The 22,860-nt window shown below is 44.0% G+C and overlaps 1 protein-coding gene across 18 annotated transcripts in view; it reads left to right on the top strand.

Moving 5' to 3' along the window:
- The window catches only part of MTMR3 (myotubularin related protein 3), a 248,542-nt gene that overhangs the window by 42,193 nt on the left and 183,489 nt on the right, over window positions 1-22,860 (top strand). For all 18 annotated transcript variants that reach the window (XM_033956412.1, XM_033956413.1, XM_033956430.1 and 15 more), the window contains exon 3: window positions 14,684-14,759. The gene's annotated coding sequence lies outside the window, so the exon portion shown is untranslated. The remainder of the gene's footprint in view (window positions 1-14,683; window positions 14,760-22,860) is intronic.

Here is a 22,860-nt window from a genome sequence, read left to right as displayed (position 1 = left end):
CCGGCAGACGCAGGGAGTTGTGGCAAGGTTCTGCAATGACTGCAGCTGCCAGTCCACCCCTTCCAATGCCACTTACGTCTTCCGGAGGCAGAGGTGGCAAATGCAGTCATATCAGGACCTTCCTGCACTTCAGTGTGGCAGCCGACTCTGCTTCGGAATAAGTACGGCAGCCGCGCTGAGGTGCAGGTGCCATTTAGAGCAGCTCGGAAGGTTCTGGATCCAGCTAGCTGTGTACCCCCCCTAAGGCTGGCACCCGGAGTGGTCTGCCACTGTATGAGGGGACAAAAAATAATAAAAAGAATGGATAACTTGACCGATTTAGACATGTCATACAATTATAACCACAAAAATATGTCATAAAATGTAATTCTAAACTCAAGACTCCAGACAAAAAGCAGACTATAGAAAGGAAACCAGAAAAGACCGGGTAGATGAAAAGTGAAACCTGGGAAAGATCTAAATTATTGTTCAAATGAGCTTCTATTAAAACCAAAGAATAAAACCACAGCACTCGGGAAAGTAAAAAAGGGAGAGTAAAATGGACTTAACGAAAAGGTCTCTGCACTGATTAGATAAACTCATACACAGAATAAATGTGAACACGTGACAGTGGGCTATGATATTTGATCTGTTGAAAGAGGCGCCAAAAAAGTGTCGGCAGTGGATTGAATGCACACTAATAGGGGAGGGGCATCGGGCTGTTAAAAAAGGCTGCTTTAATAAATAAATAAAAATACTGGTGAAAAACTAAATAAAAAACCAAAACCATGATAAAATGCCAAACCTGACTGCAAGTGGTAGTGAAAGTAGCATAAGGCACCCGTAGTACTGTTAGTGCCAGAGCTGCTTAGAATAAAGAACCGTGCTGTACATGAGGAGAAAAAAAGAAAGAATGAGGTGATAGATGTAAAGTGCTGGCCCCTCACTGCACCACTTGATAAAACTAAGGAGCGATGTTCTAAAGCAGGGGTGCCCACACTTTTTGAGCTTGTGAGCTACTTTTAAAATGACCAAGTCAAAATGATCTACCAACAATAAAATTTAAAAAAAACACAAAGCACACTGTATGCATAGAAAATGTTAATTATCATTCCTATTCTGGGTTTTTTTCAAAGAGGTCAAGGCAGATGACTCTATGCATTGTCACCTCAGTAACAACCATACAAAAATAGACAAATATACCCCCTCCCTTTTTACTAAACCACAATAGCAGTTTTTAGCACAGGGAGCTGCGCTGAATGCCCAGCGCTGCTCTCGACACTCATAGGCTCCCTGCGCTAAAAACTGCTATTGCAGTTTAGTAAAAGGGGCCCATAGTGCAAAATATAGACAGCATATATAAATTCTCAAAACGGACACATTTTGTTCACTAAATTGAAAATAAAATAATTTTCCTACCTTTGTTTGGTAATTTCATCAGTCTCTGGTTGCACTTTATTCTTCTGACTGTGCATCCAATATTTTTTCCCTTTTTTCAGCCTCCTGTATGCTTCCTCTCCTCCAGACCTCATTCCCTCCCCCAACTTTTCCTTCCTCTCTCCCTGCCCTTTCTTTCTCTCTGCCTCCCTTTCCTTTTTTTCTGTTTCTCTTCTTTCCTTCTGTCTCCCTGCCTGCCCTTTTTCTTTCTTTCTCCTTGCCCTCCCCCAAGCCACTGCCATCGGGGACCAGGCCCCAAACCGCCACCAATAACAGGCCCCAAACCGCCACCAATAACAGGCCCGAAAGCCAACGCCGCCCCAAGCTCTCCCTGCTTCAGCCGACCAGCATTCCTCTCCCCGACGTCAATTCTGCCGTTGGGGAGAGGAAGGCTGATCGGCACAAGATCGCGATCGACCTATTGGGAGAAATGCTGCTGGGTCCTGCCTTTTCGGAAACAGAAAGTAGGCAGGACCCGGCAGCAAGAAGAGCAAATGCTTCACTAACCCTGTCTCCCTCCTTAGCCCATAGTGAACACTTGCTTCAGGGCTCTCAAAATGTGCGTGCCGGTTTCCCTTCTCTCCCCCCCCCCCCGGACATAACTTCCGGTTTCGGAGGGAAGAGAAGGGAAGCCGGCACACACACGTTAGAGCCCCGGAGCATAAGTTCGCTACGTGCTGAAATCTCCAAGCCGGGTTTTTTGGGATTTTTTTTAATGTTCAGCAGCAGTGGTAGCAGCAGATGATAGCCGGGCGCTCGTCTAAATTAGCTGGGTGGACCACCCAGCTAAAAGGCTCTAGGGAGAACACTGAGCCCGTTCTCACGGTGGCCAATCCAGGGTCCCTAGTACCTGGCTAAAACCCAAGGAGTAGCAATATTCCATGCTACTGATCTAGAGCAAGCAGTGGCTTCCCCCACGTCTTTCTCAATAACAGACTATGGACTTTCCCCCAGGCTTCTTCGCTCAATGTCTCATAATCTTCTAACTGTTCCATCTTTGAAAATTATAGGCACCAGAAGACTCGATATTTTCTCGGTTATGGCCCCTGAACTGTGGAATTCACTCCCCCAACACATTAGAGAAAAAAAGATCTCAATTTTTTTTAAAAATTACTTAAGACTCATCTTTTTAAAGATGCATTCAACATTTAATTCTAAACCAATACTTTCTGGTTTAGTTTTTTACCTTCCCTTTTGTTTTTCCCCCATTTTTGTTTCTTCTCTCTAACTAAGAATTGTAACTTTTTTCCTTTATCCGTCACCAGTCATGTCTGTCCTGGAGTTTGAAGTCTTAAGTTATTTGTTTGTCCACACATCCCCGTTTTTATGAAGTTGTACATCGCTTAGTATATTGAATAAGTAATTCATCAAGTATTAATAAAATCTTGAAATCCAAATTGTGAAGAAGTTGCTTCATTGAAGTGGACCGGCCTAGCAAAGACCCCCAAGGCTGCCTGATGGAACTGCGTCTTAACTAATGCTAGCTGCAGCTGTGTGGTGAAGTTAAACGCACACTGAGCTGCTGCTGCTGGTCCAGAGGTGTGGAGAGAAGATGAGGAAGGCAGGAGTCCCAGGAAATATGCGACAGAAACAGGAAGTTGCTAGACATGCCGCGCTGGCGCCATACCACATGTTAAGAACCTCTGGCTCTACAGGATGTGCCTCTTGCCGCAAGAGGCACGTCCTGTAGGCAAGTCAGCTGGCCAGCCCCTCTTCCTCCTCAGTGTGCTGCAGCACATTAGTGTTTGCGATAAACTGCTCTAGGTGAATATCCTCTGGTTGCAAACTGTTGCAGAAGGATGCCAATCACATCTTTCAGCAGGTATGTTCTGATCTGCTAAGTTTGGTTTTATTATTTTCAGGTATTTTTTATCCATTTTGTGAGGCTTGCATGCCTAGAGATTCCAAATTTGGGGCTAATCTGCCTGGGAGAGTACACAGATTATCCCAGGACAAGCAGGCAGCATATTCTCTACATGTGGGTGATGTCATCTACGGAGCCCCCTAGCAGACGTTCTCGCAAGCAGACTTGCTTGAAGATCTTCAAGCTTGCGAATGTACCATGCATGCGCGAGTGCCCCTCCCGCCTGACCTAGGGCATGCGTCTGATCAGCGTGGCCTCAGTTCTATGTTTTCCGTGGAGCCAGAAGCACTGCTCTTTTGCTTCGCGTAATCTCATTGTCCCTCTTTGCACCGCGGCTTATTTGTTTTATTTCGGGTGAATTGCTGTGCTTGTGTCTTTATTTTGCTTTCCGTGTCTTTTTGACCGGGTTGACCAGTCTTGCTTTGGCCACCTGGCCTCGTGGGGCCTCGGTTGTCTTTTTTCTTATGTCCCGGTCTTGTTCTGGGTTTAAGAACTGCACTAGGTACAACTGGGTGATCTCCATCACCGACCCCCATCGTTGGTGTGTGGAGTGCCTGGGTGCGGAGCACCGCGCTGAATCGTGCCCACGTTGCGTGACTTTACAACCGTGGGCTCTTCGGAGGGTGGCCAAGATTCTCCACCTCTTTGGCCTGATGGATCCAGCGGGACAGGCCTCGAGCTCAGCCTCGGCACCGTCGTTGGGTGCCTAGGCCTCGAAGTCCCCCTCAGCCTCAAAGGCTTCAGCCTTGGGTAAGTCTCCTCTTCCCTCCTCAGATGTGCCGGCAAAGAAACCTACCTCGAAGTCTCACATGGGTGCCGCCTCGTCAAGATTGCATGCAAAGCGTGCCTCATGTAGGGAATACTCTTCCTCGAGGTCGCCCCCGAAGGAGCGCATTGCTGCACCTCCAACCCAACCTCCCTTGGTGTCGGTGCCTATGTTTGAGGACATGCTTAAGGCTATCCTTACTACGCAGCTTTCATCGGTTGTGAGCCAAATCCTTCCGACCTCGACGCCGCTGACCTTGGTCTCAACCCAGTCCCGGTTTGACAAGCCTGAGCGCCCTTCTCTCGGGTCTAGGGGCTGTGCCCACAAGACTCGCAGAGTCGCCTCGAACGATTCTTCATCCCCTGATTCGGGGCCTGTGACTTTCCGAGGGTCTCGGAAGGGGGCCCGTCTTTCATCCTCTACCTTGTCGAGGTTCGCCCCTTCCAAAAAACTGCAGTGTTCTCTGCCCCTTCGAGGCTGGTCTCCGACAACAAAGACTTCGGCTACTGCTATTGACTTGGAATTGGAAGCTGGTTCGCTTTCCCCGACGAAGCTGGTGGGTGCCTCCCAGGGGTCCTCTTCGAGGCCTCTAGGGGAGTTTTCGTTTACTCTGTCTTCGCCGAGGCTGCGCAAGCTAGTGCCTCGGACTCCGGGGTCCTCCCCAATACACCTTGCCCGGGGTCATTCCTCGACGCCTCTGAGATGGTCTAGTTGAGCCTCCTCGTTCTCCCATTTGCGAGACTCTAAGGCTCCGGCATACTACTCGAGGGAAATTTCTCCCTCTTTCTCTGCTGCCCCCAGATCGCGATCGGGGTCCCCTCTGGAGGATGTGTCGTCTTCCTCTAGAACCTCCTGCTTTGCTCATTTCGTTTCTGACATAGGTAAGGCTTAGGAAGCAGTTTGAAGCACTAGTTTTGAGGATCAAAGTTGCAGTGACAGGCATGTGCCTTCCACTCCAGATTGCGGTGTAATCCTGCAGCAGAGGACAATGTATGCCCTCAGCTGCTGCTGGAGGGGGGTAGATTATTTTGCAGTTGCTCTCTGTGACATCATTAAAGTCATGAGCAAGGTGTTGATGTAAGCTGTTTTCTGCCAAAAGGATGTTCACTTGACAGTAGGCATTGTGTTCATACAGTAACAAATACTTAGCCCAGGAATGCCCACCCCTCCCTTCTTCTAATTCAGCAATATTTCCTACTTCTATATGCTCATAGTGTTAGACAGATTCCCTCTGCTGGGAATTTGTGTTATTACCTCTATTAGTTCCTTTTAGTTGGTAGTTTCTCTGCTCCTGTTTTATCACACATGTTTATTTGTATTATATGTAAGTGTTATATTCTTTGATATGTTCACACCTTTATATTATTTTTGCAACAATTAACACCGTTAGAAAATATATTAGTATTTTAATTTTTCACAACACGTTTACATTTTTAAATATGCATTAGAACTTTTAATGTGTTAATTGACTTAGTGCACACTAAATCAATTTAATGTATGTTTTATCTATGAATTAACATGCAACATTTTATAAACTATATTGCTGAAGAGTTGTCGAGTAAGATTTGATTCTTTGCGGATGATACCAAAATCTGCAATAGAATGTGAATAACGTGAAGAAAGACCTGGCGAAGCTTGAAGAATGGTCTGAAATTTGGCAACTAAAATTTAATGCTAATAAATGCAAGGTCATGCATTTGGGCTGCAAAAACCCGAGGGAATGGTACAGTTTAGAGGTGAAGAACTTATGTGCACAACAGAAGTGTGGGACTTGGGTGTGATTGTATGTGATGATCTTAAGGTGGCCAAACAAGTTAAAAAGGTGACGGCGAAAGCTAGAAGGATGCTAGGGTGCATAGGGAGAGGTATGGCCAGTAGGGAAAAGAAGGTATTGATATCCCTTTATAAGACTTAGTGAGACCTCATTTAGAATATTGTGTACAATTCTGGAGGCCTCACCTTCAAAAAGATATAAAAAGGATGGAGTCGGTCCAGAGGAAGGCTACTAAAATGGTGCGTGGTCTTAGTCATAAGGCGTATAGGGACAGACTTAAAGATCTCAATCTGTATACTTTGGAGGTAAGGTGGGAGAGGGGAGATATGAAAGACGTGGCATAAATACACACGAGTCGAGTCTCTCTTTAATTTGAAAGGAAGCTCTGGAATGAGAGGGCACAGGATGAAGTTAAGAGGTGATAGGCTCCGGAGTAATCTAAGGAAATACTTTTTTAAAGAAAGGGTGGTAGATGCATGGAACAGTCTTCCAAAAGAGGTGGTGGAGACAGAGATTGTGTCTGAATTCAAAAGGGCCTAGGCTAGTCACGTGGGATCTTTCTGAGAGAGAAAGAGATAATGGTTTCTGTGGATGGACAGACTGAATGGGCCATTTGGCCTTTATCTGCCATCATGTTTCTATTAGTTTTAAGGTGTGCTGAGGAACTAAATGCACACTAATGAATATACATCCCTTCAAGAACTGAATAATTTGGTATTTTTAAAATTTGGAACAGCATAAGAAAAAAACTAATGCATTTTATAAGTTCTGTCTGTTTGCTAAGTTATTAGAGAATTATGTCATAATGGTTGCCTATGATGAAGCCATGTATGGCAGCTATAGAACACTGTCTTCTCAATTGATGATGGTTGTTGGTTATACCCTCAAGAATTCTTTATGAAGCATTTAAAGTGTTGATGAGTTGACAGTTTTTGGGTTTTGTTTTTTACCTTTAATTTTGAAACACTTTTTTCTTGATTTGCTTCTTTGAGAGCTTTATATATTGTTCCTTGGTATTTATAGAATATGAGAACAGGTAAGGAACTTTTATAGCCTGTCAAGTTTTCCTTTTGTTTGTAACATCAGTCCTGCATTATCCCTATTATTACTTACTTCAATACTGATAGGGTGTCGCCTGTTTTATTTTTGCTGAAATAAAAAACAAGGATGTACGTGTCTAGTTATATCATGCTGTCGCCCTTTTTATTACACAACACTCTGGTGTGTAAGCTGGTTTGATCACTGTACTTCATTGGCTTCCAGACTCCTATCGCATTCAGTTTAAATTACTCTATCCTTCACTTAAGCATCCCTTCTTATCTTTTGAATTTGATAGCCTACATACCAGCCAGTTAGATCATTTCGCTCTCTGGATGCGTCATCGTTTGGTTCTCTTCCCCCCCCCTTCAAAGCCTACTAAAAATCTACCACAAATGCGACATTTATTTTTATGCCCTAAATTTTTCCATAATCAGAGTTTGAAGCTTATTTATGGTTTTATATACCGACAATCACATGTATCTGGATGGTTTACAATATTAAAATTAGAAAAATCTAATAAAATTTACGTTTTAGTTGAAATAATAAGAGGAGGGTAAAACTATTACAAATTAAGACTTATTAGAGATGAAAGGTACTAGGGGATAGGGAAGTTCTAATTACAATGTGTAAAAAGGAGGGGTAGAGGGATAGGGAGGGGTAGAGGGATAGGGAGTAACGAGAGGGAGACGGGGATGTCGCTTCATAAAAGCTTTTTATTTCCCACTTATTGATAGGCATCTTTAAAAAGAAATGTTTTAAGATTTGTTTCCAGCTTTTAAAATGGAAATGAAGCTGCATTTTTTTTTTTTTTTTTAAGTGTATATGGCTCAACTGATTGAGGGCTGACCGTTGGTCCTGTGGAAATTTCTCTGTTAATTAATCTTTGGAATCTGTCCGTTGAATTTGTGTGAATCTAAGTATGAATGATTAGTATCCTTTTTTGATTTTAAAATGGAGTTCCTTTTTGTCTTTAGAGACTAGTCTGTTCATAAAACATAACTTAAAAATTTATTTATGTACCACACCACTTTGACTTCTGGAAAGGCGGTATAGTAAGTGGTTTTTAAAAAATAAACAATGTATACATATGTAGATGAGTGAGCAAGCAAATGTGAACAGTGTCATGGTTTGAAGTCAGTGTTGCAAAGGCTGATGGTAAGAATGATGAGACTGGGAATAGTCTCCTAAATAGTTGGACAGTAACTTTGTGAGAAAACAGAGCTGCCTTTGTATGCTTTTTGACCAGACCATTAATTTCATAAATATGAGAAGTAACTAGTTCATAGAGCAGATTTCTCCTATGACTTCACAGAAGTTGACTGTTTTTCCTCATAGTCACATATTTATTTTGCTTAGAATGTAACTTCTCTAGGACTTAAATACCAGGGATATGCTCTTAGCAGTTCCATTTCCCACTCCATGAAACAAACTGAAGGGGATTTCTGAGGTGGAAGGGAAGATGAGGTATGTATAGTGACTATATTTCATCCCTACTGAATTGAACCCTCTCCCCTTTCATTCCTGCCCTAGGCAGTACTCTACTTCAGAATCCCCCTTCCTTCTTCCCAATCAACTTTCTTCTCCTTTTCAATCCCAGCCCTCCGTTTTCATCCTACTCCTCATCTTTCTCTATCCTCCAGAGCTCCGATTGGCTGCTCCCTCATGCATAGAGAGGAAATCATCTCATTGGCTTATGGAAGCTTTGCACCATAAAATCATATTTCGATTTTTAACTTCTTTTAGACTTTTGTTGCAATTCTTGGTCATGAGCTTACTTGATTATTGTAATGCCATCTACTTAGGTTTGATAAGAAAACTATTAGGAGGATGAGAGTTATTCAAAATACTGCGGTTTGTCTAATTTATAACTTGAAAAAATCTGAACATGTAACATCTTATTGCAAACTACATTGGCTTCCAGCTGAAGCGAGGATACTTTTCAAATTGCCTGTAAAAGGTATGACATTGTTTGCTTATGCACCATGTTACATGTTGGAACATTTTAGGTTTTCTGCAATAGACCGCTGTACTCATGGTTGTTCTCTATTCTTTTCCATCCTTAAAAGGATGTATGTATAAAAGATTTCTCAAAACAACTTTCTTTCCAAGCAGGCAAATGGAGTAAAATTTTAAGTGGTTTAATTGTGGCTTCTTATTCCTATCAAGATTTTAGGAAAAATGTAAAAATGTATATATTTGATAAATTTGTCTATTTTTACCAATTGTATGAATTTATATGGTAACGATGTATCATCGCTGTGTTGTACAGTTTTTCTTTATTGTAAACCGCATAGAACTGAGAGGTGCTGCGGTATAAAAATAAAGATTTATTATTATTTTAAACAATGAAAATGTCAAATACTGTAGATAACAAGTAACAGAACTTTAAGGTGAGAGGGAATGTGCTGCAAGACTAAAAGAAAGGCCACCTATTAATGGAGGAATGAGGTTTAGAAGAGATGGCAACAGTGGAGGAGAAGACAATCGCTGTACTTTACTGTACCAAGTACTTCCCTCCCTCCTGGTCTATAGATGAAGTGGTATCTTGGTAGGCATGCTTGATTGAGATAAAACAAGATCTAAATTAGATAAGTCTCCAGTGAGACAAAGAACATGAACACAATACTTTAGGATGAGAGGATTGGAAACAAAATGGCGGTGGCATGGTAGCAGTAAGAAAGTCTGTTCCGCTTGACCTTGCGAATCTTCAGTTACCTTTTCCTGTGTTTGAGTTTCTGACATGCCTCACACAAAGCGCAAGGGCTTTCTCCGGATGGATCCTTCCACACCCCGACAAGCTTCGCTGGACAGATTTTTCACTAGCTCGCTGGCTAGTATTGAGAGAGGAAGCTTCCCAGCTGTTATTCCGGCGGAAGGAGCTGCTGGAGGTTTGAGATTGGAAGCATCACTTATCTCCCCCTGCAGCCCGACTTCCACCAAACCCGGCGCTGGAGGAAATGGGTAGCGTGAAGACGGGAGACCAGACGAGTCCAACGCCTTCCCGAAGTGAGGGATCTCAAGTTCTCTAGGACGCTGAGTCTTTAATGGAGCAAGTTGTGGATAGAAACCACACTTCTCAGGTGACATTAGAAAATGTATGGTGTTCTACAGAAACTCGAAGCAGCAGCTACAAAATCTGCTGTTGACACTTTAGTTATATTGTCAAAAATAGATACTTTATCAACTTCAGTTCAAAATATTCAAATTGAAACAAATACTAAGTTTGATCAAATTAATATCGAAATTGCCTCAATACAGAAGCTCTCGGGTTCCTTTGTTAAAGAAAGATTGTTTCTACAAAGGAAAATTGAACAACTAGAGAATTATAACAGAAGGCTTAACCTGAGATCTTTGAATTTTCCTAAATCTGCAGTTATTAATTCTATGGATATGTTCAAAAAGTACCTAATGGAAAATTTAAACTATACTGCAGAAACTATTCCGCCAGTAAATAGGATTTACTACCTTCCAAAGAAGAAAACTGAATTACCAGGAGAGACTAATTTAGTTGATAAGCTACAACCAATTGACTTTAATAATATCACAGATCTACTGGAAAGCTCCCAAGAAGAGGTTGAATATCGAGGGACATTATTAATATCATTTGTTTTTGAACAGGATTTAAATTCCTTGATGAGAATGTTCTTTCGACACGCACATAGTTTGTTTCTAGGTCAAAAGATATGGATCTTCCCGGATGTTACTAAGACAACACAGGATCGAAGGAAATTATTTCTTGATATGAGGGAAGAAGTAAAAGGGTTGGGAAGCCACATTCTTGCTTAGTTATCCATGTAAATGTCTTGTAAAATATGCTAGGACTAAGTATGTATTCTTTTTACCAGAGCAATTTCGTAGTTTTTTGAACTCTAAGAAAATCACATAGTATGTCTGAAGGCTGCTTTATCGTAATAGAGCCGGAATAGTAGCCACGTTAAGCCTTTCTTTAGTATAAATGATGTTTAAGAAGTTAGAGCTCCTTATCTTTTCTTTTTTGCTTCTCAGTCTTAATTGAGGTCAAATAAGAGCATTAATATGGTGTTAAATTTAAATCCTAACTTTAGATCATCTTTTGTTTTAGCCTTTTGGAACTCAATATGGGATCAAGTAAATTGTTTATTGGAAAACCACGTGGCATTGTCTTATGATACAGTATTATTTGGAGTGTCTATGAGAAAAAAAGAGTCATATCTTCGCATAATAACATTCTTTTATTGATCATGACTGGAGTCACCATTCAACATATCACTAAAAATTGGAAAGATCACAGTAGACTCAATTTTAATTTTTGGTGGAATTCATTATGTCACATGTACAGAATGGAAAGATTATTAGCTATACAACATGGAAATTATAAGAACTTTTATTAAAATTTGGGAGCCATTAACATCCTTTTGTAATGATTAAATGCCATTTTTCTTTTGAAGTATACACCAGTTATTATAGGGAGGGGGGAGGGTATTATATTTTATTCAGTTTAGAAAATATTAAATGGTGTGGTGGGTGGGAAGAGGGTTAAATATTTGTATTATAAGATATAATAGTAAGAATATCAAGTGATGTATACTATGTTACCGATTTGATATTTGTACACTTGTTGAAAGTTTGAAAATGAATAAAGATTTAAAAAAAAAATTTAAATCCTAACTTAAGAGATATTTTTGATTTGTTTTAATTAAGGATGTTGATTTGGACTCTTTTTTTTTTTTTCTTTATCAAGTTAGGGTATCTAGGTATATTCAGATATTGAAGCTCTGGTTTTCTGTAACAAGAGGAGTTCTTGTGTATTTGTTGGAAAATGAATAAAAATTATTTTTTTTTTTTTTTAAAAGGATGAGAGACTCTGACAATGTGAGAAATGGATATTCAAGTGTTCTATAAGCAAAAGAGAAGGTGGAGAGTGTAAACACCATAAGGAAGCTACTAGTGGTTAGTGTGGAACAGGAAAAAACGCTAAATCTTACCTTCAATCTAGCTGTACGACTGACATGCTGCTGATGTTCCCAGATTGCAGGTATAGGAAAAGGCAGAGATTTTAAAGTCGGTTAAAATCCAGTTTCCTGGACATTAGACACTTTTAGGAGGTGCATGAAGGAGTGCATTGTTCCTTATGCACACTCCTTTGGTGTGCACTGCTGGTAAGTGGCAAATGCTGAGTAAACAGTGCAAGTAATTTTTGACTCTGGTGTGATCCTGGAATGAGTCAAGTACCACGTTTCCCAGGGATCACTAGTCTCCAGACAAAGGTGGCAAGAGCTACTGGCCCATCCAGGGTTCCCCATTCTCTATGGAGGAGGTTTGAGGACAGGTGAGGTTTTTTCCTGGAAGAGTTCCTCTCCATGTCCTCCTCTCTAGAGTCTGGAAAGGTCTCTGTGTCTATTTTTAGTGGGCTTGTTTTGTCAAGAATAGTTGTCCCTCTTCGCAGACCAGGTGATAGCAGATCTTGTGATTTACTTGGAATCTGCCTTGGAAGGGGGGGACCCTATTTCAGAGGGCTTGAAGAGACCACCAAGTATTTTATGGAGGAGAAGGGCTTTATAGAGTTTGGGAAACACCAACTTGATTCTCATGGGGGACAAGACTGAAGCGTTATCTCGTTCCTTGGGATTACCTGAATAGATTGTTCAGGGTCTTTATAGAATGATTCTGTGGTGATGGCAGTCGCCAAAGAAAACCACAATTCTGTTAGTGTAATACAATCCTTAAAAGAATTCCATGATCATAATTTCAAGTTGCTGCTTAAGCAGCTCTTCATCTTTGGAGATACAGACAGAGGTCTGTGGTGGTTACATGGCTAGGGTGTTTCTATGTTGGGTCCTGCAGCTTCTCTTGTTACCCTTTGTGACAGACATATTACATGACCTTATTTGCATCTGTTCACACTCGCTGTCATTTGGGTTTGGTAGCTCATAGATGGCTTAGAAATTGGTCATCTGATACTGGCTCTAAAGTGTACTGTAGTAAACTCCCCTTCTGTGGAACTCTGCTTTTTTGTTGGGCTCTGGACCAGATTAAGTATCTGGGGAGAAGCCAGGCCTTGGTGACTCCCAGAGGACACAGGGTATAGTCTTCTAGGGCATCTATGGGAAGGATTAGCTAGAGACAGACTCCCTTCCCCCCCTTCCAATAAGGAGAATTATTTTGGTGCTGCATCATATTTGCAGAAAGGCCAGCCCTTTGTGTATTAGAAAGCTGGGTGCTTCAGGTTCTTTCCTTCTGTCAAAACTGTTGGAGGTCCCTTTTGTGGTGGAACCAGTGGGAGGCAGGCTTTGCTTTTTTCACTAGTAGTGGACACATTTTATTACCTCCTTATCAATGGTCCTGGAAGTAGTTTGGCTGAGCTGTGTGTGTTTGTAGTGCCCTTTTTCAGATACCTTTCTGGTGTCCTGCTGCAGGATAGGGCCCAAGTAACATGGTAAGGGAGATCTTGTGACACCTGGGAGCCCTAAAGCCAATGCTGCCACAGAACAGGACCATTATTCAGTTTATTTTGTTGCTTCCAAGAAAAGGGGGAATTTTTAGGCAATTCTGGATTTCAGGGGGATTAACACTTATCTTGAATGTTCTGCATTTTATAGATGGAAACTTTACAATTGGTGATCTTAGCAATTGGTCCCATGGAGTTTCTGGTCTCTCTTCAAGCATACGTCCACATTGCCATTCAGTATACTCACAACTGCTTCTCGAGATATTGTGTCTTGGGAGAGCCCTCTCGATCCCCATGGACCTTTACCAAAGAAACAATCATCGCTACAGTGTTCCTTTTACAAGGGAGTGATCGGCATGCACCCCTTCTTTGACAATAGGCTGATTTAGAGCAGGAGACCTGGAGGAAGACAACTTAGGTGGTCTCCTTGCAGAGTCTCAGGAGATACTTGATGGGCCATTTGGCCTTTCTCTGCTATCAAGTTTCTATGACTGCTGAGCCTTGCAGTATGATCTGAGTATCTTATGGAGGTCTAGAAGAAGTCTTCAGTTGTCAGGGGCTTGGAGATCCTGCCAGCTACAGTAAAGGTGCATCACTGCTGGGTAGGCCCCTGGTCCCACTTGTGGCTATGCCCCTAAAACAAATCCTTAGTGAATCTCAATCCTGAGTGATTCATTATGTTGGCTAGGAAAGTTTCTGACCTAATTTAAGATAAAAATGTTTTGCAGCAGGTCTAGTTGGCTTGATACTTTTTGACCAGTCATATTTTATGTACTGTAAGACCAAACATTCTGGGTTTACTTAGGCTTGTATTAGTTTCCAGTTCATTCTTAAAATAACAATCAGTATTGGCAGTTCTTCCTGACATCTATTTTTGAGGGCTTCTTGTTCTTAAAATCCTATATTTTTTTGTGTTAAGACATATAACATAGGTAAATCTTTTCGTATGTTTGTTTGTTTTCTAGTGGTCATGTTGCAACAGTGCTGGTTGCCAGTTACCTATGACTGTGCTCTCTTAGGTTGTGGAAAAGTCTACTGGGACTAGCTGCTGTTGCTCTCAAAACCACTGTCCTAAAGTTTATGGAATGTTGGACTTACTAAATTGTCATAAAATCTTAGATTTTTTTTGTTTTGTTTTGTGAATGTAAGAATCTGGTTTGTTTTTCAAGATAGAAACATAGAAAATTGACGGCAGAAAAGGGCCACAGCCCATCGAGTCTGCCCATACCAATGACCTACTCCCTGACTTTTACTCCCCTATAGATCCCATGTGAATATCCCATTTTCTCTATATGGGTAAGCTACCAAGCTAGAAGTTTTCAGCTTGATTGTCAAAGTAAAATGAGTGTAATCAAGTTCACAAAATATGAAGTAATACTTTCTTTTCTTTCACAGGTTTTGGTCGAAATGTATTAAACAGTTTCTAAAGATTACCACGACAAGAAGGTTCTTTGATACTTGGCTGCGAGTGGTAAGTTGTCAGGTGACTTTATTTCTTTCACCAGGTTTCTTTAGAATAGACTAGATAAACCTGTAAAGGAATTTAAAGATGAAAAGGAGGAGCAGTAACTTAAAAAAAAATTAGGGCTGTGATACTGGTGTGTTGTAAGAAGCCAGGTAGCACAATGCAAGTGTATCATGCCAGTATCACTTATACAATTACTCTGGTATGTCTTTTTTGTATTGTTTGTAATTCTTATCCTTCAAACCATTTATAGATTCCTCTTATGGACCAATTCAAATGTGCACTTCCTAATTTTTATTTTGCTTTAGATCACTTTACAGAAAGAAAACCAACAAACCTCTAATATTCAAAGTGATTCAAATGGGCAGGAGTTGCTCCTGTTGGTTAAATTGCTTGTGTCTATCTACTGATATTTGGCAGCATTTCAGCTGCACAACTTGGTTATGATCAGCACTGACTGCCGCTGCACTGTCTGGGTAGTGTTGAAGTAGTCTGGAGATGGTATTCAGTGCTGGTGTCTGGCAAGCTAACCGGGTAGATAAATACTCTTTATCTTTGCCTGGTTAGCTATCGATTGGACACAAGCACACTCTTAAGCAGCAGTAGGCTGCTAGCTTTGCTCTAGGTATGTAAAAATGCACAAGAATAATGAAATGATGCAAATGTTTTCTAAAAGCAAAATTATTATTTATTAATTATCAAAAATGATTTATCATAAGATTATTTACATCATGAGAATTATTACAGAAGCCAAAAGCTGGTCTTGCTAGTAACGAATTCCAGTGTTTTACCAGTTACATATCCATTTATATATCCTAAATGACGACATTCCTTCGCTACAATCTAACTGGTCCAAATTATTTGCTTCCATATAAGGCTTGCTTCTATACCTTCATATGGGCGTGTCCCAAAAGCATTCCTAAAAATTACATTCTTATACCTAAAAAGTTACATTCTCATACTAAGCTTACATGTTTTATAAAAAAGAAATACATAGACAAATATTTTAATGTACTCACAAAGACTAATGCACACATACAGCTTTTAAATCCCTTCCTGGTACAATCATCTCTGTGCTGAGAAATTCATGTCCCTTTGTCTAACGGAAACTAAAGAGAGAGAAGGAGGGATTACCCCCCCCCCCACATCAGAGTTTCACAGAGTAGAAAAAGTTGCTTAAGTTCAGAGGTTAAATCCCAGATGTAGTCCTCTCAGAATTTCTTCAGATTTCAAATATATGAAATCAAAGTAAAATATATTCTAATCTACACTTGTTACCTATAGCTACATAAGTAAATTCCTATTGTGTAGTTTTAATGACTTACTGACTTACTAAAACTTAATTCTGGATCTATACATACAATGATACACATGTGGATTCAGTTTGTCTTTCTCACTGCAAAATTAGGGCCCCTTGGAATGTGAGGCAACCAGGTCAGAGGCCAACTCTTGTCTGCCTATAACTTTCCTGAGGACCAGCCTAGTCCAGGCTGGACATACATCTGAACAAAGAAACCTTATAAAACTTAAGCTTTGCCATCTGGGGTAAATTTGCTATGGTGCTTATCAATCACACTAATGTCCCGGTCTGCCTTCCTGTTCCTTCAAGCACATAACACATGTATGAAATCAATATGTTAGATTCCCATCTTTTGCTTTTGCCTCTCTGATTATTATATTCTGGCTTAACCAATATTTTCTAGTTTCATATATTTATGTATAGCCACTAATACCACATTCTCACCTGCGGCCAGAGTTTGTTTCAACTAAAACATACTGTATTTTCAGTGGCAGCCAAAAATGTGTGCTTGTCCTGTTTTGTCTCCTTCCCCTATGAACAGGAGTTACCTTTGCTCCCTGTGTACCTCTAGAAATGGCTACCATGACCTGTAGTGGCAATCTTGTGAGACTGCTAGAAAAGGTCACAGCAGCTATTTTGAGAGTAATGCTGACACAAGCAGGAGTAACTGGGGCTCACTTCTGTCCTGACTACACTGCTAGACTGCAAGGGATTGTTAAGTTAGTCTTAGGGTAGGGAGCTATTCTTTGTGTAATGATAAAGAGGGATGGGATTTGTATACCACTTTTTCTGTGCGAGTTATACAATCAACGCGGTTTATATATTTTTAAGACAGATGTTTTGTATCAGGGGCAATGAAGTGTTAAGTAACTTGCCCAGAGTCATAAGAAATTGAACTTAGGGTGCTGAGGCAGCTGTTCTAACCATTAGGCCACTCCATCTTGCATAGTAGTTTATATTGTAAAAATAGAGTTCTCCAAATAAATACTTATTATACAAAAGTTTAGTAGGAATTTGTCTGTAAATTTATAATAAGCTGCTTAGGAATTAGCTTCTCTGTGGAGATCATCTGTCACTCTATATGTGGTGCACATTCAGCCATTGGAAAAGCATTGTGGTTTTTAGCTTTTTATTGGCTGAGATCCAAATGTTCTTAGGCTATTTTGCTCGGAGTTAAAATATTGCGTTTTCATTATTTAAATTATTATATGTATTCTGGCTTGGATACTATTTGGATGATCCCAAAGAATTTCCAGGTTCTGTTGGATATGATTAAGATGCAGCATTTGATGAAGTTTATATACAGTAGAGTCTCAGTTAACTGGGACTCTCACCCAACCAGCAAAATAATCATTGGGGGGGATGTTCTCTGAAGCAGCAGCAGTCCTGAGCCGCAAACCCCCCCTCCCTTTTTCAAGCCCCAAATAACTAAAAGTGGCAGCAGTCCTAATCCACGAACCCTACCTCCCTCCTGACCTGAATCACCAGCGTGGCTGCATCCTGAGCCGCAAATCCTAATGCCACTTTGGGGACTGGAGAGAGGATGGTTTTGCTTCGGAGTTGGGGGGTGATTGAGACTTAGACAAGGTTTCTAACAAACTTGCAATTAACCAGAAGAACAGTTATGCAGTATCCACCAATCCCCGTGGGTGCCGGATAGCTGAGATTCTACTGTAATTTAGAAAATAATTTGAGAAATGTATTGTTCTTGGTTCTAATTTTTCAGAGCACATAGTTCTTGCATTCAGTGACATCAATATGCTTTTTAAAAAAAATAACTAAATAAATTCTGGATTGTGTGCATCTTGCTAGTATAGACAGTGGCTGAACTCTCTCCTGTCTTTAAATTAAACTAAACCTTAAGCTTATATACCGCATCCTTTCTAAAGATAAAGCTCGACCCGGTTTACATGAACATTAAAATAAGGAAAATTACATAAGAATTAGTGAATATGAAGAGAGCAGTGAAATTTACATTTTTGAGAATAGCCAAGTTTTCAGATGTTTTTGGAATAATTGGAAGAAGCCCAGATTCTGCAGCTGGGTAGGAAGGTTATTCCAAAGCTCAGTGATTTTGAAGAAAAGAGATTTACCTAATTTTCCAGTGTAGAATAACACCTTTTAATGAGGGAAAATATAGTTTTTGGATGGATCTGGTGGCATCAGGTCTCACAGAATTCCAAGACAGTGGAATTAGAGGAGAGATATTTAACCACATCTGCATTGATTTGGGTACCTAAATGTGCTAGACTGTTGAGTAGTCCTTGTTAAAATGGCTCTCCCCAGTTGTCAGTGTGTATTTATTTAGTTTTTATCCCAGGACAAGCAGGCATGATATTCTCACATGTGGGTGACGTCATCTACGGAGCCCTGATGCGGAAGCATTTTCAAGCAAACTTGATTGAAGATTTAAGTTTGCTCTGCTGCTCCACGCATGTGTGCCTTCCTGCTCCACTAGGGGGTGCATCCCCTCGTGGTCTCCAGTTCAAAATTTTCCGCTGAGCCTAGAAGTCGTGTTTTTTCAGGCTCTGCCCCCAACTGCCTTCTAGCACCGCGATTTTTCTTGTTTTTCATCGTTTAAGTCGCTGTGCGCGAAATTTTTTCTTCTTCAACTTGATTCCTGCTTCGTTTGACCGACCCGGAGGCTTCCGGGTCCCCGTGGCCGCGTGGCTACTCGAGCCGCGGCCACTTTCGATTCTATGTCCCGGCCTTTGACCGGCTTTAAAAAGTGCACCCGGTGCGAGCGGCTTCTTTCCATCACAGACCCGCATCGCCGGTGCATCCTCTGCCTGGGGGCCGCTCATCCAACCGACTCCTGTCCCCAGTGCGCTACTTTCCAGAACCGGGCCCTCCGTCGAAGGAAAGCCCGCATGGCAGATCTTTTCGCCCCAGACCAACCTTCTACCTCGGCCTCGAGGTCGGCCCCGAATACCTCGGCATCGCCTCAAGACTCGACTCCGAAGTCCTCGGGACAACAGAAAGCCTCGGCTCCGGGTAAGTCCCCTCTTCCCTCTTCAGGTTCTGTACCAGCGAAGAAACCAACCTCGGGGACACCGGCGACGCATGGCGGAAGTCCCATGCTTACAGCCCCGACGAAGCCCTCCAAGCCTTCGGGCCGTGCCTCCACCACACAGGAATACTCTGATACGAGGTCGCCCCCGGTGGAGTGCACCGAGGCAGGGGACATGCCTTCGATGCTGTCCGTGCCCTTCTTCCAGGACTTACTCCGAGCAATGATCTCGTCGGAGCTGTCCGCTGCAATGGCCCATCTACAACCGGCCTCTGCCTCGACCTCGACCCCGCATGTGCCAGACCAGCCTGAGCCTCGCGTCGAGCCACCTCGGGGAAAAGTGCGCAAACTTCGCCGCATCTCATCCTCCTTGGACTCCTCGCCGAGGCACCCGAGGCGCTCTCCCTCCACAGACCGCCAAAGGGCAAAATGTCGGGCTAAACCAACAGAAACCTCGAACCGCCGTACCTCTAAGAAGGCCCGGGGTTCCCCCACTCTACGAGGCCGTTCACCTACACCTCGTACGGGACCGCTGAAGGTGGCAGAGTTATCACTCTCCAACCCACGCATCCTCCGAACTCCCCCTCGGACCGGGGCTCCGATCCGAGGTTTCGGGCTTTCACCAAGGGAGTCCGGGTCGAGGTCACCGATTCGACATCGATCGGTACCCCGAACCCCGGCATCGTCTCCGAGGGGCTCCTCAAGACGTCAGAGATCCATGACCCCGGAACACTTTCACAGTACTTCCCCGGTCTCGGAGCTTGGATCGGAGCAGGAACCTCGCTACTCGAGGGAAGCCTCCCCTTCCTTCTCCACCCGACGGAGGTCTCGTTCACCGACCCCCCCCCCCCCCACGGGGCCTCGGGAACATCCCGACCATCCTTCTCACACTTTGTCCAGGACATGGGCCACGCTTTGAATTTAGACCTCCAGTCCGACTCCAGATACTCTAAAGAGTACCTAGCGGAACTGGATATGCCATCACTACCCAGAGAGTCCCTTCGCTTACCGCCTAACCCGATACTCCAGCAGGCTCTCTTCAGGAACCTGGAGACCCCCTATATGGTCACAGCCGTGCCCTCCAAGATGGAGGCCAAGTACCGTACAGTACCCTTTCCGGGATTTGAACAACCACAGCTCTCCCACCAGTCGCTGTTAGTAGAATCCTCTTTAAAAAAGGCTCACCCCTCCCGGGTCTCAGCGGCGGTCCCCCCAGGCCGAGAAGGCCGAACCCTAGACAAGTTCGGCAGGAGACTATATCAAAATGCGATGATGGCCTCTAGGGTGCAAAGCTACACTTTCACCTTCACATCCTACCTCAAACACCTCATTGGACTACTGAGAGCCTTTGAGACTGAACTACCGGCCTCCCGCCAAGGAGCCTTTAGCCTACTTTTGGAATCCCTCTCCAACCTACGCCTCCATCTATTCCACGCGGCCTACGATGGCTTCGAACTCTCCTCCAGAGAGGCAGCTTTTGCTATCGCCATGCGCCGACTAGCTTGGCTACGCCTGGTCGACATGGACCCCAACTTACAGGACCGGTTGGCTAACCTCCCCTGCGTGGGAAAAGAACTGTTCGATGACACTATCGAGGCGGCTACAAAACGCCTCTCCGAACACGAACGCTCGTCTGTCTCCCTCGTCCGACAAAAGCCCAAACCGCCCGCGTCCAGGCCGTATAGGGCCCCTCCGCGCCGTTACCCACAAAAATCCACTCCTGCCTTCTCGCGGCCTCCACCCAGGCGTCCGCAAGCCCACCACCGGGCCATGCCCAAGTCCCAACCGCCTGCGACTACCAAACCATCCCCGTCCTTTTGACGGGATACGCGGAAGGGGGGGCCACCTCCGCCATAGTCCCAGGCCTCCTTCCCATCGGGGGTCGCCTCAAAGCCTTTTACCCTCGCTGGGAACAAGTCACGTCGGATGCATGGGTCCTTGGCGTGATCTCATCAGGATACTCTCTCAACTTTCAGACCATTCCTCCGGAAAACCCCCCAAGGAATTGCCCTCCCAACCGGACGCAGCTACCCCTACTCCTCTCCGAAGCTCGAGACCTGCTTCGCCTGAGAGCAGTGGAGGAGGTTCCCCCCGACCAACGGGGGAAGGGCTTCTACTCCCGTTACTTCCTGGTACCGAAAAAAACGGGAGGCTTACGCCCAATACTAGACTTGAGACGCCTCAACAAATTTCTGATACGAGAAAAATTTTGGATGCTCTCCCTACCGACCCTCTACCCCCTGATCGACGAGGGCGACTGGCTCTGCTCCCTCGATCTGAAGAAGGCGTACACACATGTCCCAGTGCACCCCGCTCACCGCAAGTTCTTGCGTTTTCAGGTAGGGAACTGGCACCTACAATACCGTGTCCTTCCCTTCGGCCTAGCATCGTCACCTCGGGTCTTCACCAAGTGCCTCGTGGTGGTCGCAGCAACCTTATGCTCCCAGGGCCTCCAGGTATTCCCCTACCTAGATGACTGGCTGATCAAAGCCCCGTCCAGGGAAGCGGTTATCTCAGTGACCCAACAGACTATTACCTACCTACAAAGTCTGGGGTTCGAGATAAACTTCCCAAAATCCCAACTACGCCCCTCCCAGTCCCTACAGTTCATCGGGACCACGCTGGACACTGTTCGCCTCCGTTCCTTCCTCCCCCCTCCGCGTCTAGAGGCGTTAGTAAGCCTGAGTCGAAGGTTTTCCCTGCTGACCTCGGTATCAGCTCGGCAGATGATGACTCTTCTGGGCCACATGGCCTCCACCGTCCACGTCACACCCTTCGCCCGCCTCCATCTGAGAATTCCTCAATGGACCCTGGCCTCTCAATGGCGTCAAGACCGGGACCCGATCGACCGCCCCGTGACAGTGACGCCTTCTTTGCAACGATCGCTCCGCTGGTGGGCCGACTCTTCAAATCTTTCCAAAGGTTTGCTCTTCCTCACCCCACCCCACAGCAAGATACTCACCACGGACTCGTCGGAGTACGCTTGGGGAGCCCATCTGGACGGCCTACGCACTCAAGGGATGTGGTCAGCAGAAGACCGTCGCTGCCACATCAACGTGCTAGAGCTTCGGGCCATCTATCTCGCAGCTGTAGCTTTTCAACATCTGCTCCACGACCGAGTGGTTCTCATCCGAACCGACAACCAGGTAGCAATGTACTACGTAAACAAACAAGGGGGAACAGGGTCTTGGTCCCTTTGCCGGGAAGCCCTGCGCCTCTGGAAATGGGCAATCTCCAACAACACCTTCCTTCGAGCGGTGTACATACAAGGAGAACAAAACTGTCTGGCGGACAGACTCAGCCGCCTCCTCCAGCCACACGAGTGGTCACTGCACTCTCAGATCCTACGACAGGTGTTCGAAAAGTGGGGGACGCCTCAAATAGATCTATTCGCATCCCCCCACAACCACAAGCTGCCTCTCTTCTGCTCCCGGATGTACTCCCCGGACCGGCTCCAGGCCGACGCCTTCCTCCTCGACTGGGAGGGAAGGTTTCTATACGCGTTCCCGCCGTTTCCTCTGATACTGCGGACGCTTGTTCACCTGAAAACAGTACAAACCACCCTGATCCTGATTGCTCCTCGCTGGCCACGCCAGCCTTGGTTTTCCCTTCTACTTCAACTCGGTGTCAGAGATCCACTGCCTCTGCCTCTGTTTCCTTCTCTACTATCACAGGGTCAGGGTTCGCTGTTACATCCCAATCTTCAATCTCTTCATCTGAATGCTTGGTTTCTGTCCCCCTGACTGCTCTCCCCGTGTCTCAATCAGTCAAGGAGATATTGGAGGCCTCTAGAAAGA

This window comes from Geotrypetes seraphini, chromosome 8, assembly GCF_902459505.1.
Source record: "Geotrypetes seraphini chromosome 8, aGeoSer1.1, whole genome shotgun sequence".
In the NCBI taxonomy this organism is placed as follows: Eukaryota; Metazoa; Chordata; class Amphibia; order Gymnophiona; family Dermophiidae; genus Geotrypetes; species Geotrypetes seraphini.
The sequence above is the reverse complement of the archived record's forward strand: the minus strand, read 5'-3'. Positions and strand labels throughout refer to the sequence as shown.